The sequence below is a fragment of the Vigna unguiculata genome, chromosome 5, assembly GCF_004118075.2.
Source record: "Vigna unguiculata cultivar IT97K-499-35 chromosome 5, ASM411807v1, whole genome shotgun sequence".
NCBI lineage: Eukaryota > Viridiplantae > Streptophyta > Magnoliopsida > Fabales > Fabaceae > Vigna > Vigna unguiculata.
Window position 1 is genome coordinate 28,829,210 of NC_040283.1, and position 7,614 is coordinate 28,836,823.

The window sequence follows — 7,614 nt, forward strand, 5'->3', positions numbered from 1 at the left end:
TGCATGGGGTTCTGAAAACCCCAAGTAATGCCTAGGGTCCCGAAATCTCCCAATAATGCCCGGGATTCCGAAAACCCCCGTTAATTCCTCAAAAACCCTTGTTAATACCAAAAGTTAGTACTCATATTATTATGACATTGCTATAATGCTAAAGTTGTACTTTCCTGAAAATTGATTTGTCTAGTTAATATTGAGTACGAAAAGAACCTTATTCTATAGAATATCCTATTTATTACTTAACATTTTGGTACCAATCAATACAAATAAGCAAAACCTTCAAGGCCACTTCAAAATAAGCAATCAACAAATATTCATTCAAATGGTACCAATACAAATATTCATTCAAATGGTACCAATAGTGGACTAGCAGTCATAATGCTCTTAACATAATAAGTGTTGGAGTAGTAGCATTTGAATGACAGTGACATAATAAGCAGTGCACTATCTACCTACAATAAACAAAAATTAACCAAAAGTTTCCTAGAATCATATTTGTTGACAAATTCCAAAAGTAAACGAAAAATATCATCTAATGCGATGTTGGATGTTGATCATTTGTTTCTTCGTTAGGAACACTTCCTTGATCAGATACCTAACATATAAAAAATAATGATAATTAATAACTTTCCAAATAATAATATCAAACATATATTAATTTAATCAAGATTTAAATATTACCGTTGGTGCATGATGCATAGTAAAATGACGAGGCAACTCTCCTTGATAATTTTGTACCAAAAAATTAACCATTGCCTTCATTTCATTGAGTTGGGATGTCAATGTAGAAACCTATTTTAAAATACAAAATTAATCAAAATAATCAAAATAGAGAAAATAACTTATTTTCTACTTTTCAAGAAAAAAATGGAGCTATTTTGACAATCTTGGTTTACATAACATATTACTTTAAACATATTCAAACGTCAAATTTGATAAAAGTAATGCATCATGATCAAAACTAAAAAATTAACCTGATTTTGTAATTGAGCATTAGAAGGATAACTTGAAGATGTTTCATTATATGAATGACCTTTGGAGCTAAACACTTTAGATGGGCAAGGATCCAAACCCAAACCCCTAACACGTCCACAGTGTTCTTGGCTTCCGAAAGCAAAAGCTAAGGAATCAGTACTTGATATTTCTTTTGATACAGATGATGATGATGTTGATTCATATACTTGAAGTTTTTTCCTACAAAGAACATAAGAAGAAACTAATTAAATTAACACAAAGTATGGTTTACAATTATGGACTTTATTAGAATTGAACTTACACCGATTTCCCTCGCTTCATCACTCACAAAGGCTCCATTAGCATGTTTATGTGTTGCAATCCATACCTCTCCTCTACTAACCTGTGGCCACACTCTTTTTCCTATAAAATTAAATAAAAAATATATGACACATAGAGCCAAAAATTGAAAAAAAAAAAGTTCACATCAAGATATGTAGTATTGTCACCATTTCATCTCTTTTCCTTGCAATGCTCTTAGATCCACATGTGTGAGCAATGGTTTGCTTTGCCCTATTATGTTTATTTTTCAAAGCATGCTCCTAATCATCAATGTATAAAATTAATAATTATTAACTTAAACGATATTGATGAAAAATAGTTTCAATATACCTTTGTTTTTGAATTTAGTCGATAATCCACAAAAGAAGCCCAATGATCTCTATCTATTCCTGCTGGAACCATTGCGATCAATTCATCTCTAGTACGTGTTCCATCATTTGTAAGTTGCCACAATTCCTATCGGTGGTCTCTCCACTTTATGTTAAGTGATTTGAGGATGTGGCTTATATGAACATCGGAATGGACATCAAACTTAGCCTTCAAAACATAAAACAGTTAAAATTAACAAGAGTTGTAGTATAATTAAATCATACATTAAGTTTTTACAATGCTGACCAGAATAGTATTCTTAAGTACGTCTTCTTTATAATCTTTAGGAATCTTCTTCCAACTAGAATAACTAATAGGAAGAGAATTAGAGTTTCTTGCAATGCTACCTAAGAACCTATTCAATAATGCTCCACCATCTGCAATTGGTTGACCCTCATTATTCCACTGCACAACAATCCTTTCATTAGGAGAAAAATGCCACACATCATTGGTTCATAGTTGTTTTGTAATTCTCTTTCCTTGATCATCTACGGAATGTGAGAAAATAATTGTTACTAATTTATTATAAAGACAAATATATGTATAATATATTATGTAGTACTTTGTATATAGTTGCTTACCAATAACATTAACAAACCATGCTCTTTTTCGGGTTGCAGGCCTTTGTTCATCTACTTGCAACTTAGTCTCCTCATTTTCTTCCTCTTCAATTTCAGAATATGAATGTGATGTAGTTGGTATTGTTGGTTCAGATACATGAAATGATTGATATGGTGGCTGAGAATTAGATTGAGGCACAATTGGGGGCTGGCTAGTTGAAGATATCCTCACTTTCAAGGTTCCTGAAAATAAATTGGTTAGATATTCCTAAAACTGAATATAAAATCAAATTGATATATACAAAATCTAATGTAAAACATATTATATACATAATACTTATTCATGAAATATGATAAAACAAATTACTTGGCTGAGGTGCAGATGGAGGTGGAGGGCAAGCATATTTAGGACCTTGTTGAATACTTGCTTGAGATGCAGATGGAAGTGGAGGGGAAAATAAAAATGTAGGACCTTGTTGAATATTTACTTGAGGTGTAATTGGGGTTGGAATTTGTACTTCAAGTCTTGGAGGTTGAGTACTAGGCAGTTAAGAATGAATACTCACTTCAGCTTTTGACTTAGACTTATTTGAGGTTGAAAAGTTCATCTTCAAGTCTCCTGACAACATATAAAATTGATAAAGTTAGAAAAATAACTTAAGTCTATTTAGACCACATGCTAAAGAAATCAGACCAAAATGGGTATGCTTCAACTTTGATGCATTTAGTTGGATAACTTGGGTATGCATTTAATTACGAAACTGTGGTAAGAAAATCGGTTTGAAAAACTTGGCATGCTTCGTTTCTCTGTTTGTTAAATCAGTTTAGATAAAACATTTTTATTTTGTTTAGTAAACATCTCATATCTTCATTTATGCTTGCATTAACCCAAAGATTCATGTTATAAACAGGTTTATAAATATATACAAGTTCAAAGTTCATGCATTAGGTGACCCAAACTCAAATATTCAAAAGAAAATCGGTTTGTAGGGAACAACAGTGTCTATGATCAGCAGAATGCGAATGACAAAGACAACGGTGACTCTTGGTGTGGACCTTTTAAGACATGGCAAACCATATACAATTATGATATAGTATATAGGTTGAATGAGGAAGAAGCAAAATTGGTTTTGGGTAGGGAAGTAGCACTGTGGTCTGAACAAGAATTTGGCCAAGAACTTCTACTTTGGCTGAGACATTGTGGTCAGGAAATAGGGGTGAAAAGGGTATGAAAAGATATGCAGAGGCCACAGATAGACTGAATGAATGGAGAAGCAGAATGGTAAGTAAAGGAATAGGGGCTGAACCAATTCAGCCCTTTTGGTGTGTTAAGAACCCTGGTATGTGCAACACGATTCATTAAGCCTAATTGCATTCTTCCTCTGTCATGAAATGGAAGGAAAACAGTAAAAAGAAGATATTTAAAACCGTAGGTTGGCCTTGTATCCATTATTTTACCGAATTGAAACAAACTAAAACAGAATGAATAACAACAAAATAGCCTTTTAAGAATTGATCCAATTTGAGAGGCTTGATCGTTATGTCTACAACTTGAATATGTGATTTACAGCAGCTCAACTTGACAATTCTTTTCTTCACCAAGTCTCTAAAAGATGAAATCTCCTATCATTATGTTTGTTTTTCCAATGAAACATTTGATTCTTGAATGATTGTATATTTTCGATCCTTTATCTATAACGCAAAATTATGATCGTTACCTGCTCAAAAGGTCTCTTAACTTAAAATGATAACATAAAGTTAAGAAACTACTCAATTTCTAAAATCTACTTAAAACTCAGAGTTGCACTATCTGAGACCTAAAACACAAGCTAAACTAAGCTAAAACAAGCTAGAATTACCAAACTAGTAAATGGAAATGTTATGCAACTATCTCGACACCAACTAAATGATCTATGAAGGTAAAAAAAACTGAGCTAAAAGTGAAAAACAACAAGAACTATGAAACCAATATGCACAGAACTATAAAATGCACTAAATCAGTAAACTAGTTCTATCCTTATACTTAAATGACTAAAAATGAAGGCTCAAGTTATCTACACCTAAGATTCACTATCAAAGCAAGTCTAAGAAGCAAAAGAGTATTACAAACCATGCTAGTTACTGAAAACAACAGAATTAAAAACTTACTATGAAAATCTGAAAAAAAATTCCATACTACTCTCAAAACAACAAAATAACTATGTCAGCAAATGTAAATTCATCAAAGCATCCTATTATAACAGTTATTTATTCTAAAAAACAAAAAAGACATAATTTAACCATGCACCTAAAGTAATACTGCAGGAAGAAATTAAAATGAAAAGAAAATTTTAACTAGTAAACTAATTTTGAAATAGCTACACAATTGTAAATCAACAACATACAATAATTAAAGACTAAACTATCTGCATTCTAGAAAGAATCCAATGCAACACCTTAAATCCAACCAAAACAGAACTGATAAAAAAAAAAACTGGACAGAATTTAGAACAGGAAGAAAACACATAACAGAATTAAATCAGAATGTAGAACAACTTCAAAACAATATGATCAAAAACATCAACTACAACTACTTGCAATTACAGAAAAATCAGAACAATTAAAAATAAAGAGAAAATGTTAGTGATGTTGGTTAAGAAAACTAGAAAGAAAATAAATGACAAACTTTTAGAATTTTAAGACCTCGCCTCCACATTTAAAGTGCACATTGTCCTTAATGTGGCAAGGGAGTCTGTGTACTTAATTATTATAATTAAGTTTTGAAAAGTCCAATAATTAGTTACGAGATGTGGGTTTTAAAACTTCCTTGAACTTTTAAACTTCTCCAAAATTGATTTAAAAGGCAAAAGTCTTTTAAATATCTTTATTCTTTTCAAACCTAAGAATATAAGGTAATAAGATTTTAAAATTCAGGGATACAAGCCCTTTGTTTTAATGACTAACACACATTTACGAAACCATTTTATATATATTTCATCATTTGCAATATGGAACAATATTCAATTAACATGAAATAAGATAAGTATTTATATTTCAATTTATAGAACAATATTCAATTAATAAAAGCAGCGGCAAACATACATGTTAATGAAGATTAGTGATAGAAGTTCATGAACAACATAGAACATAGAATGCATCATAAAATAAACCCCTAAATACCAATCTTGTAACTAATTATTGTACTTTTCAAAACTTAATTATAATAATTAAGCTATACATAGACTAAGCCTATTAAGGAAGTGACATAATTACCTGAATGATATTGATGATAACCTGCAGGTGTAACTACAAGTCCTCATGTAGAAGATTTATTGGTTGACATTTTCTTCATCTTCCGGTGGTCTACAAATAAGATCAACACATCAAATTAAACAATAAAGGATAATAGTTTAAGATGAATCAGTAAAATGACTCAACAATTGAAAAAAGAAAAAAAAACCTTGTTAGTTGTATATTTCCATCCTCATTAGAAAATAATATTTCTAGGTTTTGTTGTTCAAATGGCTCACATTCATGAAAATTGTCAACATCATCTCCACCCATGTTGTATAAGTCTCTAGGCTTTACATGTACAGGTATGCACAAATTTTTATCCAACTCATCGTCTACATAATACACCATTTGAGCTTCTGACGCCTTAATGTATGGCTCGTCATCATCATTATCATCGGTATGGATTAAGCGTGCAAAACTTACTAATGTAAATCCATACTCATCATTCATAATCCCTCTAGAAGTAGTTGTATTAGCCCAGTTACATTTGAATAAAACAATTGAGAATCGACCATGGTAGTTTATCTCAATTATGTCTACCAATCGACCATAATACAACACACGTCCAAACTGCATTTGAATTTCACTACTACTTGTATAACTCCTTGTCCCAAATGTACCAAACACTTCACTGTTTTGTGTTTTAAGCCATAGATCAAACTCCAATATACGAAATTTGAACCCATTAACATTATAGGCACTATATCGCTTTGCACAATCAATAGGACCCATGGCCAAGAACTTTAAATCATCTGAATGGATATCAAATTATTCATTCCTTATCTAAAACACAAAAAGTAAGAATTTGCTCCATCAAAACATGTGAGTCTTGACTTTTTAATCCTCCAAGCTTACGTTGTTTGACATCAATGCATCTACTAATGTTACTAGAATAGCCATCTGGAACTGTTATGTTCTTCAAAGTTTTGAGAAAGATATCTTTATTTGCATTTGTCAATGTATATATAGCAGGGAGATATCTACCATTCTCATTAGGCCAAAGATCAGGTCTATTACCCCAAAGTTGTAAATCTTTTCGTGCTTTTAGATTGTCTTTACATTTATTTGAACTATCATTCAACAATGTAGACACAACATTATCACATACATTTTTTCAATGTGCATGACATCCAAATTGTGATGCAATAAGTTGTCTACCCAATAAGGAAGTTCAAAAAATATACTTTTTTTCGTCATTGTTGAGTGTCTAACTTAGCATGATTAACTCCCTGTTGTCTTTTGGCCCGTTCTTCAAGTAATGGTTCTTTCCCAAATTCAACATTAAGATTTTGAACTTGTTGTAACACATCATATCCTGAGATCGCCAAAGGTGGATTTCTATTTTCTATAGTTCCATCAAATCTTATTCTAGCCAGTCTAAATTTATGTCTTCCATCTAACCAACGACGATGACTCATGAAACAAAATTTACCACCTTTAATAAGTTTCTTAGGAGTTGTGTCAAAATTACATCTAGGACATGCCAACCCAGTATGTGTGTTCCATCCATATAAGGTTCCAAGACCCGGAAAATCACTAATGGTCCACAATATAGCTGCATACATATCAAACACTTCACTTCCATATAAATCAAAAGTTTGATACTAGTGTTCCATAGCTCTTTCAACTCTTCTATTAGTGGCTGTAAATATACATCAATATCATTTCTTGGAGCTCGCTTTCCAGGAATGATCATGGAGAGAATGAATGAACTTTGTTTCATACACATCCAAGGTGGAAGGTTATACGGTATGAGTACAACTGGCCAAATACTATAGCTAGTGCTTAGGTTACCATATGGATTAAACCCATCCGTAGCCAAACCAAGTCTCACATTTCGAGGGTCTGAGGCAAATTGAGGATGCTTAAAGTCAAATGTCTTCCATGCTTTAGAATCTCTTGGATGCCTTAAGATGACTTCATTTGTACTTCCTGATGAATGCCATCGCATATGCTCAGCTATTTTGGAGGACATAAACATCCTCTGTAAGCGTGGCTTCAAAGGAAAATACCTTAACACCTTTGCAAGAATCTTTTTTCTTTATTACTTGTAGCACCAATTGTACATTTTCTTTTTGCCTTCCAGTTAGACGTTTTACATTTCTTACAAAACTCCCTA

At 32.0% G+C, this 7,614-nt stretch overlaps 1 long non-coding RNA gene across 2 annotated transcripts; it reads right to left on the reverse strand.

Annotated features, from left to right (window-relative positions):
* Positions 1-341: 341 nt before the first annotated feature.
* On the reverse strand, positions 342-6,594 carry LOC114185379. 2 transcript variants are annotated; one of them, XR_003604789.1, is made up of 11 exons: positions 5,662-6,594; positions 5,475-5,564; positions 2,590-2,841; positions 2,244-2,465; positions 2,010-2,150; positions 1,624-1,830; positions 1,461-1,553; positions 1,274-1,374; positions 972-1,191; positions 679-789; positions 342-592 (listed from the first exon to the last, which is right to left on the reverse strand). It is a non-coding gene; the product is annotated as an uncharacterized LOC114185379 (long non-coding RNA). The 2 variants fall into 2 exon arrangements; XR_003604788.1 differs by having other exon boundaries at positions 1,909-2,150.
* Positions 6,595-7,614: the final 1,020 nt, after the last annotated feature.